This window comes from Callorhinchus milii, unplaced genomic scaffold (genome assembly GCF_018977255.1).
Source record: "Callorhinchus milii isolate IMCB2004 unplaced genomic scaffold, IMCB_Cmil_1.0 Scaffold1121, whole genome shotgun sequence".
NCBI classification, from domain to species: Eukaryota; Metazoa; Chordata; class Chondrichthyes; order Chimaeriformes; family Callorhinchidae; genus Callorhinchus; species Callorhinchus milii.
Window position 1 is genome coordinate 1 of NW_024705862.1, and position 11,512 is coordinate 11,512.

At 46.3% G+C, this 11,512-nt stretch overlaps 1 pseudogene; it reads right to left on the bottom strand.

The window, feature by feature from the left end:
• Window positions 1–1,049: 1,049 nt before the first annotated feature.
• Window positions 1,050–10,212, bottom strand: LOC121852725 (annotated as a pseudogene).
• Window positions 10,213–11,512: the final 1,300 nt, after the last annotated feature.

Here is an 11,512-nt window from a genome sequence, read left to right on the forward strand (position 1 = left end):
CAACGAGGACAATATATATTATAACATGCGACTTTGGGCAATGACCCTACGGTTTTTTTTTTTACTTTTAAGGCTATGAAGAAAGGCCACTGCCTGAAATGTTGCCTTTTCTATATGTTTTATATTTTTGTTTTCCTTTTAAGGCAGCAGTGTTACTGTTGAATGTGTTGAGATTGTTTATTATTTGTGCTCGTGCACCCCTGCCATGGCCGCAGCAGCAGCATCACCACATAACCTGTTCGAGAATTATGAGCAGATGAGAATTTTTCTTTTTTGTTAATGAGTAGGGCCCTATCTCGATTACGAGCCACAGCCACTGCTCGTATAAATCCAAATACACCGTGTGAACCGAGCTGCTAGAGCAGGTGAGTAAACTGTAATATTTATATAGAGTACGGCAACCTACATCAGGGACTGTGTGTTGTCTTGATGTGGTCTGGGACTGTGTTCGTTGTTGTTGTTTTTGCTGCCTTGCCCAATTTTGATAAATCGGACTTATACAATAAATATAAGCATTATTTATTGATATTTAGTAAACTGACCATTTGCTTTATTTTGCACTTGTATCGTTTGTTGTATCGTTTACTGTTGTAACTTGCCGACCTGCCCATACTGGACATCTGTGAAAAAGAGCTTCATAGCTCATCGGATTCCTCCTACAGTCGAAATAAAGACTCTGAATGTTGCTCTCGACCAGGCACACAATTTCACCTGCCCAATGCATCTCTTCATAAAGGCACTCGATACCAGATCAAGATGGCTACGGATCACTGTCCCCATACTCCTCCTTAACCTCCCTGTTGATTTCGACTCCACTGATCCTTCCATCTTACCGGAATGCCCGCACAACTCTGCAGGCATGTCTGGCACAATTCTCTCCCGATTCCACTCTCCCCTTTTAAAAGTGTTATCTACGCCTGCATGTCTCTGCAAGGGGTTATCTTCCCACAAACCCATCGCGCTCCGTTGTGCCACAAGGGATGATCCTCAGCCCGTTTCGTTTCTCATTCCGTCTCCCTCCACTTGACAAAACGTATTTTCGTCTTTACCAACGACCCTAGTTTCATGCTCATGACCACCAGGCTCCACACATCCATTGATCGCAGACTCAACCTCAGGGTCCACTCTCGCATCCCGCCCTGAAGGGGTCTCATCTCGGATCGGTTCAAATCTCTTCCAGCTAGACATTGCCAAAACCAAAGTCATCTTCGATGGCAAGAAGTCTGCTGTGAAAAGAGATTCAAGTTTAAGTGTGCTCCTCCTAACTCTGATATTACGCTGGCAAAAAGTATCCGAAACATGTGTAGTGACATGGAATGGTTCACTATGGTGCATAGCGCTGGTTGCTGGCATAGAAAGGGATCTGCGGTTGCAGCAGCCCTGTCTGTCAGCAGGTCACGTGATAAGCAGAGAGAGGGATGTAGGGCAAAGGTGATGGAGGGGGGGGGGCACGTGAGGGAAGCCCGGGAACCCACTAGTAGGTTCTAGAAGGGTGGTGTGGCCGGGCGGAGCAAGGCCACGCCAGGAGGATAAAAGGGGACCCCGAGCAAAGCTTCGGGGCTGTTGCTTGGAGTGGAATCCTGACAGGCTGCTGGAGTCTTCGTCACCATCTTCACCTTCTCGGCGTTGTCAGTCAGGCAGTCTGTTCGCTGTCCTGACTGAGAGTGTAGTAACCCTTGTACCCTGTGAAGGCTATAATAAATGGAGTGCCTCCTACTCCTCGTATCTCTGAGTGTATCACTACACATGAAAAAGGTCTCTTGCAATTTCGAAACCAGACTATGAACAAGCTAAGATGTGAGCAGCTTAAGAGACACAATTAGGGTAGCACTCACGATTCCCTGTCAGGAGAGCCAAACGGACTGTAGGCTGTCAGCACGACGTTGTTCGATTGGCAAAACTCGATCAGTTCGGGCTGCGGCAGGTACGGATGCAACTCCACCTGCACAGGCAATAAAACGCACACGAGTTTGGAAAAATCATGCATACGCATGGATTCTGCAACACTTTCCACTGTGCGCCTCTCTTCGGCAGCAGTGATGGATCGGTGCAGAAGTCAAAGGGCAGCTGTCAGGGCAAAACACGTTGGCATTATTTGCAAATACTAGCACAGTACTTAAAAGCTTTGGTTTGCATCTCCAAGTTTGGGGCCACCCTTTGAACAATTTGGCCAGTCTCCTCAAGGATAAATAGCTCATAGCAAAGGAACTTTATGCTAATGTCAGGAGAGTTCTTGTGACCCCATGCTGCAGATGGACACACGGACATAGAGAGCTGATGCATCAATGCTTTAAACTGGAGTTGGAAATGATTACAAAACAGAGCAGTCTTCAAACACAAACCGTTGACCCTATTGAGCAATGAGAATATTAAGGGTCTGTCCACAAGAGAAAATGTGCAGTGCGTTACATTGTAAAAAGTCATAATATTGTACTCGATTTCACAACTTCACTTTACGACTTTAAAAAAGCCAATTGACTTTTGTACCGCTGGGGCTCCAGCTATGACCACGTGATGCCGTATTCCTGTGGACCCCGGTAACTGGCCTCCAGAAAACATTTCAATGGCTACATCACTCAGAACTGTTGTTGCACTGCATCGGCGGCCACATGAAATTATCGTAATTGGACTCTGCCAACCTAGGACCAGTCCAGAAAAATATCACATGAACATTGGCTAAGGTCCCTATGTTCAATAAGCAATGAAGGGTCCGTGGGACCCTCAATGTAAATGTCACACCCCCATCTAGGGTTGCCACCTGTCCTGCTTTTCCCAGGATCGTCCTCTTAGTGAAGGTGGCTACGCTGGGAAATCTGTACGTATTCCCAGGACAGTAAAAGTCCTGGTTTTTGTCAACTGCGTAAAAAATACACCAATCAAGACAATGCATTCACAGGCGGCTGATGGATGTATTTTTCATGTGTACAGACGAATATGTGAAGGAGAAATGTTGTCCGCCTAATTATTTTGTCATTTACACGTAGTTCTCCCAGTTTCTGTAATTGTGATATTTTCTTCTCCCTCCCGGTACGTCCCCGTTGTTTTACACTTCAGGAGTGGCAACGCCGCTCATCACGTGGCGAGTCGTAACTCGCGTTGTATTGACGACTCCTCAGCCTCACCTGGTTCACCGTTGGCTTGATCGTGGCCACTGAGAGCAGCCGCTGCAGCTGCGCGATGTTGAAGTTGGAGACGCCAATGGACTTCACGAGGCCTTCCTTCACAAGCACCTCCATTGCCTGCACACACCATGACCACCTCCTTCAGCACATGCGCTGTCGACAGCCGACGTGACGTCAGGTTGCTAGATTGTGTGATATCGGAATACTGGATGAATCTGAAGAGCTATGAAGCTCTGTTTTACAGATGTCCAGTAGGGGCGGGTCAAAACGTTACAATGACAAATAAACACAAAACACGATAGGAGTGCAAAGTATACAAAATGTAAGCAAATCACTAAAAGAAATACAAATAAAACTAAACTATTTTTATTTTACCAAGTAAAGCACACTGAGCTATTCGCTTCTTTTTCAGAAGCGACCTGGCCACAAACTATAGCTCAACGAAGTGGCTTATCACGCGGAAATTTATAGCAGCCAAATAATAATCTAAATATCTAGATAGTCTACATCTCTGGCAGAGCAACATGTTGCATATCCAACCATCACATATCTGCCCAGACCAAGAAGGAGCTATATAACTCCATCAGCACAATTCTTGCAGGAATCGCGATTCTTCTATGCGTGATTCCCATGTTAAAATCTTCATTGAGATGAACAGTATTCTGGCAGGGGTTTGCCATGAAAAATGTTTGGATTCTACTGTAGTTATATTGCAAATCCAGCTTCGTTCAGCTTTGGCTATGCTTAGCTTAACCAATCATTGGCAAATTTAGCTTGCAAGAATGGGAAGTCAGGTTGATATCACATAGCCAGAATCATCATTACAAGGCATTGCCGATGCTGTGAGTGTGAAATTGCCTCCATTCTACCCATATACCTGCGTGGCATGTAGGCAAGCAGGGAGGGCCCCATGAGGCCTCGACAGCCTAGCAGAGGCCGACCCAGTCACAATCCTTAACCCGCGCCCATCCACCAACATACATATAAAACATATACTCTTCATAGGTTATATCAAGAAAACCCTGCAAGGGATGATGGCCTGTTTCTGTTCTGGTTATTATAATTTAAGTAAAGAGTCCAGATAATTAAAGCAGGGGAAAACACATTCCTGCGGAGGGAGCTGGTAGGAACGTTGGGTTGCTCGGTCAATGGCCAGGGTCAATGGCGGCGTGGTGTATTCGCACAATATGCCCGACGTGAGGGCGGGCACAAGCCGGCGTGAGTAGGTTAAACGTTGAGTTTTATAAGGGCACCACGGGGTGACCAGCCCCTCCCCACCCAGCCCCACCCCTCCCACCCCCACTCAGCCCCACCCTCCCACCCAGCCCTCCCCACCCCCGCACTCCCAGCCCGCCCCTCCCCAAGCCCCTCCCTCCCCACCCCCAGCCCCCCCACCCATCCCTGCACGATGGACGGACACAATAATCCCCTGTGGGTTGGTGGAACCAGTGGGTTCCTACCAGTAATATACCCTCACCTTCCAAGTGTCCACATAATCCACATCTGCGCCATAATTTTTCCATCCTTAATTGGCCAGAGATCATCGCCTTCATTCTGCAGACACAGAAACCAACGTGCAACATCCACTCCACACACGTAAAGCATCACACGGTCCTACGTTGAAACACATGTATCAAACTGTTGGGAAATATTACCCATTTGGCAGCCAGAGGCAGCTGAATACCATAGCAAGTTTTGTACAGAAGCCATCACGAATACTCAGGACAGCGTTAATACTGAACGATAATTTAGCGGTCAGACATAACAAACACAGTCAAACTTTTGAACGCAACAATTTGATGTGTGGGTCCAATTTTTTTACAATATAATTATGAAAATAAATCTCATTTAGCTATGATTTTTAATGTAAAAAGTTAAAAGGTGCAGCCCTGCAATTTCCTTATCAAGCCACTGCTGGCAAAAAGGGCCTCCACCACAGGGAGCTATAAGGCTCCTCTAGAGGCGATTTGGGTCTATTCTATGTTGGGCAGACATCTTGAAAGAGGATTCATACTCTTAGGTTTTTCGATAAAGTCACGTAGGTAAAAAATAATAGAAATAATAATCTGATGACAGAGACTTGTGTTGCCTCCGAAACGTCGTGATTTATTATTTTATTTCTATTATTATTTCTATTATTATTATTTTTTTACCTACGTGACTTTACCGAAAAACCTAAGTGTATGAATCTTGAAAGAGGTGGGAGGACTCACATTTGACCCCACCACACACGACATACCAATCGATTTGACTCCAATGTATCCATTTATACTGCTGAGTGGACAGAGGCAGGGGATTCAAGTAACTTGTCCCAATCGTTTCAACTTCCGTGCCAGGAGATTGAATTGAACAGACTGGATTACTCGTGTCCAGCGTGCTGACTATTTGGATCATTCTTCCTTCTGATGGAACGCTCTTCTGATATTGGGAAAACACTGGAGCTTTGCACTTTTAAATCTCGACTGAAAACTCATTTCTTTCTAACTGCTTTTTATGTTTAGTTTGTTGTCCTTACCCCGCACTTGCGATGAGCACAGTTGGCTATGTACGGTGTGAAAGCAATTCAACATACATACACATTACACCACAGCAGCACCACTATTTGGCTCAATACCGAGAAGCTACTGGGTATCGGACCAAGTCACGGCGAAGGACAAATAGCACACTTGGTTTTTTTTTTACGTGAAAAAAATTATGTTACAATAATAAAAAAAACGCAGTGAAGATAACGAAATTAAAACATTTCTTTTTTAATTCATGAAGACAGAGAGAGAGAGAGATGCGGTCATATTCGAGAAGGCAACGTTTTACGAATAAAGAACAAATACACCATGGCCACAGTCGCTGAGGTGACCGCACCTCGCCAACGATTTCTACCCTCCGCCAGATTCCGCAGCTGATGCACAGGAGACGCACAGATCCACACCACACTGACGGAGAGAGGTGCTCACCTTAAATGCCATGGGGGAGTGCATCAGAAAGAGGTCCAGGTAGTCAAGCTTCAGGTCCGTCAGGGTCTTCATGAACCCGATCTTCACGTCTGCTGGGGCATGAAACTTGCCCCAGAGCTGCATAACACGTGCGCACACACAAAGACGAGGATCTCCCATGTAGCCATACAGGCTATTTGGGCAAGTGCTGTTAGCGAGTAGTACCCATGAATGCCAGAATGGAGGATGAGAGCGAAGTGTGGTGTGGCCAGCACTACACTCAGCCACCTTTGTCTTCCCAGTGCGATGTTTACACACCGCACTGGGTGCTCATTTAAGGATGAGTCGATGCAGGGCCGGCCAAGGACTGGTTCAGATAATCGCCACCGATGTTAGCCATGGCCGGAATTAGAATGCAGGCTACCAGGTTTGTAGCACAGTGCGTGAACCACCAGGCAACCGCTCCACCCCAGAAAACGAAAACAAAGATCCCCCGTACAGCCTTAACAGACTGTAGGGGCAAGTGCTGTTAGCGAGCACCTATGAAGGCCGGCACGGCACACGAAGGGGTGGGTGGCCAACACACACCACGCCCGGCCGCCTTTGTCTCCCCAGTGGTGATGTTTACGCATCGCACCAGGTAATCATTTAAGGCTGAGTCGACCTGGGAAGGCTACGCTTCTCCCTGTGAAACCAAATGGCCTCGGCTCAGCTTGCCCCTTGCATAAGTTTAATAAATTATGCTTCAGGGACACAGGACACGATAAACTGGTTGTTGAACTGGTTCTCTCTGTGTCCCATTACCGGAATGAACCTCTCTCCTCGTGCTGAGCTGGAAGCATGGTAAATGTAAATAAGTGGATTGAATAGTTACTTTAAAACAACTGAAGCGCACGCATATCACTCATTGTGCGAAAGAAGTTCAAAATACACACATTTTGAGAGCAAAACAATTGGCCAATTGTCATTCTTCTTCTTATTATTACTATTTATGATTCTGCTTATTTGCCCAGCAAAACCTCACCGAGACGAAATACTTTTTGTTCAGGAGAGGTGCTGCCAAGCTTTTGCAGGAGTGAGGGTTGACCGCTGCCATGTACAATGCTAATTGAGTCATTTGCAGGCACAATTTCTTTAAACGTGGCAAATTTGCACCTTGACCCCGGTACGCAATGGCACCACTCTCGGAAAAGGCGTCACGGGATCCTGAACGTCCGCTGTGGTATCACTGCCAACATTTGTGGGTGTACATCTGAACTCATCCTGGCCTCCTCGAGGTCAACTCAGCCAAGAAAAGAAACGAGTACCTGGTGCAATGTGGAAGCGTCAGAACTGTGGAGACAAAGGTGGCCTGGCACGGCGTTGGCCACTCACTCCCTCGTGTGCCGTGCCGGCCTAGTGCAGTGACTCTGGTACTTACGAACTTTCGACTTACGAGATGCGAACAAACCTGTCCATATGTCCAGTTGCCTGTTCGGACCGAGAGTCGTAAGTTCAACCACCGCCATCTATGAGTCGATGTTCAACTACCGCGCAATAGATGGCGATGGTGGCATCTACATCTGCAAAATCTGCAGAACCAGTGGCATCTATATCTACATCAGATTATATCACTTTTACAGCCATTCCCCTCTTGAGTGTACACGCCATACAACATGCTTGGAATCGACAGGAGTAAAGTTGGACTTGCGAACAAATGGACTAACGAACAGACCTCTGCAACCTAACTCGTTCGTATGTAGAGGTGTCCCTTTATCCACCACGGTTAATAAACTCGCGGGATTAATCCTGGGCGGGGCGGCCTCCACGAGAAACGAGGGGGCCACCGGTGCTACCGCCGTGGGCCACACGTCACCTTGCTGACGATGAAGAGCTGCTCCCTCGACGCGACCTTCTTGGCGAGGCAGGAGGCGATGCCGGCCCCGACCTCCGCCTCGTTCTCGTAAACGAAGGCGCCGTCCACGTGGCGGTAGCCGGCGGAGATGGCCGCCTCCACCGCGGTGCGCACCTCTCCTGGCTTGGACTGCACAACAACACGGGAAAGGGAGTCTCCTAATTTCGCCATCCGAATCGCTCAAGAACAAATTGTGCGGTTGGCGATGCCGATGCTGCCCTCGCTGCTGCGGTGGCCTTGACATTCGTCAAGGCCACCGCAGCCTTAAAATGGGAAAAATATTTAATAGTCGACGTTTTGGGCGGAGGACCCCCTCCATATACTTTGCATTTGTGCGTCATGTCAGAGCTGAAGACTCACTGACATAACTTTACATTTCTAGATATGTTTACATTTGTGCCTATACCACAGTCTCTTGCAAGTGGGAAACGCGACTTTGTAGAGTACTTTACGACGTGACGGTAATTAATAGACGTGGGGTTACCTGTCCGCAGAGGGCAGTGCAGCAGCAAACTGTTGGACTAACTTCCAGTTTCTATGCTCCCCACCTTCCACAACCTGCCCTGCCCACCATGGTGAAGTATGGTCAGACAACGACCCCAGGACCCACCACGGTTGGGAAACCCTCATCCAGAAGTGGATGGACACAAGGGCTGTGTGGTGCGTATGTTGAACTTCTTTCGCACCGTACTTAGCCAACCGTGCTAATCGGAGTTGCGGGGGAAGGACAACAAGCTAAGCACAAAAATGAGTTTGAAAGGAATGAGTTTTCAATCCTGATTATGCAGTACGGGCAGTAGAATCCATATCCATCAACTACTAAGGACACCCACGCTTACTCTTTATCAAGTACGGAACAACACAACTATAATCGTACTTTTGTTATTGGCCTCTGGGCATCTTGGTCACCGTGCTCGGCAACTGTTATTTAAATAAACAGATATTGTATTCGTCCAACATTATGGTACGTAATCAGTTTTATTTTAGGTTATATGTTGGAATAATTTCAACTATTTAAATGTAACCCTGCACCACCTGACAGAGTCAATCAAATCAAGTTGTCACGTGGGCAAACATCCCAGTTTATTTATCAGAAAAACTATCAATGATGAATAGCAAGCATCATTTGCAAAAAAAATGTATCGTTACTTTAACAACACCAAGAAGATAAGTGTAAACCTTGGCCATGCTACGATTCAAGGTCTGGCATCTCTGCTGCAGAAAAATGCAGTCTCAAAAAGGAATGGGGTACATGATAAAACTCGCACCCACCCAACTTTCTGCAGTCAAGAGTGCAAGCGTGATGTCTCCATAAGCTTTGCTGCGCTCAAAAGTGGAACAACGAGTTGTGACGACCACGCGTGCAGGGCCCCACCCCCACGGCAAGTTCAAGTCAACCTTGCACAGCTTAGCACGTAGACTTTCGCCACCAATATTCTCTCCATAATAGATTTACTTTCGGTTAGATCGCATGAATATAAATCCGTCGCTAAACCCGCCACCACCCGACACAGCCGATCAGTAAGGTTCAGCACACCGGCGTGTTGGAGAGAAAAACCCACAACCTTTACCATTCGAGTACGACGTTTCGTGGGTTTAACGATACAGTCAAACTAGAATCGAAGCTTTCGTGACTGCAGGAATTACTCTTTGGTTCTTTCGGTAAAGTCACGTAGAAAGAAATTAAATAATAATAGAATACGACGTTTCGATTGCAACACAAGCAACCGTCATCAGGTAAGAATGACTGAGAAAACAAACAAAGTAAAGTGATAGGTTTTTACCCTTTCAACTGGTACAAAAACTGACACTAGAAAGGTGTCATTTTTGTACCAGTTGAAAGGGTAAAAACCTATCACTATTTTGCCACTGGTAAAAGAGGTCTCATAGTGTAAACAAAGTAAACTTAGAAATATAATGCAATACAACACAGAGAGTCAGCCAACACAACAGTCAACACCCCACCTGGTTGATGGCGTTCTTCCAAAGAATGCTAAATTTGAGAGAGAGAGACAAAACACAGACACGGAGACACACAGACAGACACACAAGCAGAGAGAGAGAGACACACACAGAGAGACACACAGAGAGAGACACACACAGAGACACACAGAGAGAGACACACACAGAGACACACACAGAGACACACACACAAGCAGAGAGTGTCTCTCTGTTTGTCCATCGGTACCTTCCACGTTCCGAGGCCGAGGAGTGGGATATCCACGCCGCTGCTGAGCCGCGTGACGGCTGTGGTCACGCTGGCCATGGCCACGTAGTGCACAGAGAGAGAGAGAGATGGGAGGAAGTCAAACTTTACTTATCACTTGTGGAGTAAGTCCAAATCAGCGAGCAACGCTCTGGGGTGGCCTGCTAACAATGAAACACAATTCTCTGAATCGTCGCGTCTTCAATGCGAACAACCACGGAACAGCTCCGCCCTGAACCGCGGCTCCACCCTTCACCGGCTCCCAAGGGCGGCAGTCGTCGGGTGCTGCTTGCTTAGGGCACTTGACCCAACATCATGTTCAAGGCTACACAGTGTTGGACCAGATGACGCCAAAAGGCGTAATACGAGTTGTACGCCTTTTGGCGTCATCTGGTCCAACACCAGTGGAGACTAGGCTCTAAGAAAAGCTGTCTCGGGTGTGGACCAATCAACTTCAAGGACAGTGCATGTTATTATCATTATCAGAGTTGTTTCTTTTTGTTTGCATTTTGACTGCTTGTGTTGTGGTTATTGCAAACATGATGACTTTTATAAAGGTGTCAGTTTTTGTACCAGTTGAAAGGGTAAAAACCTATCACTATATTTTGCCACTGGTAAAGGAGGTCTCATCCTCTAATACTTGCATTGCCTTTGTACTCCCTTCGAGATTTGAAGTTTTCGTGACTGCAAGGATCCATACTCTTTGGTTCTTTCGGTAAAGAAAAGAAAATGTTATTTTCTACTTAAAAATGCAATTTTATTTTCTACCTAATTTTTTTATTTTATACCTAAAATAAAATTTTATTTCTACCTACATTTTTATTTTATACCTAAAAATAAAATTTTATTTTCTACCTACGTGACTTTACCGAAAGAACCAAAGAGTATGCCTTTATACTGTTTGCCTCTTGGCGTTCTCTGGCCTGCCACTGATGGCCAGACTTGGCCCTAAAGAATGCGGTTGTCTCTGCTGGTGGTGGCCAAATAGTTTCAAAGACAACGCCAATCATTATCAGCGCATTTTTGCGTGCACGTTCACCACAAGCACTGTGTGTGGTCGATGTAGACTTGATTCCTTGCAAAAGGCGATCTAAATTTCGATTTAAAGCTTTCGTGACTGCAGGGATTCATCTTCCTGGTTCTTTCGGTAAAGTCACGTAGAAGGGAAGTAATAAAATAATTGACTTTCTGAACACCTGTTGTTTTATTGCCAGAAAGGGTAAAAACCTTTCTTTAATTTTTGATACTGGCAAAAAAAGGTCCCATGATAATGATAATTCACTAACTGCCGATGCACGTCACCGCATCCTGATGATGTTGTTGCGGAGATCGATGATCATCGCTGTTCGAGTCGTCCTGT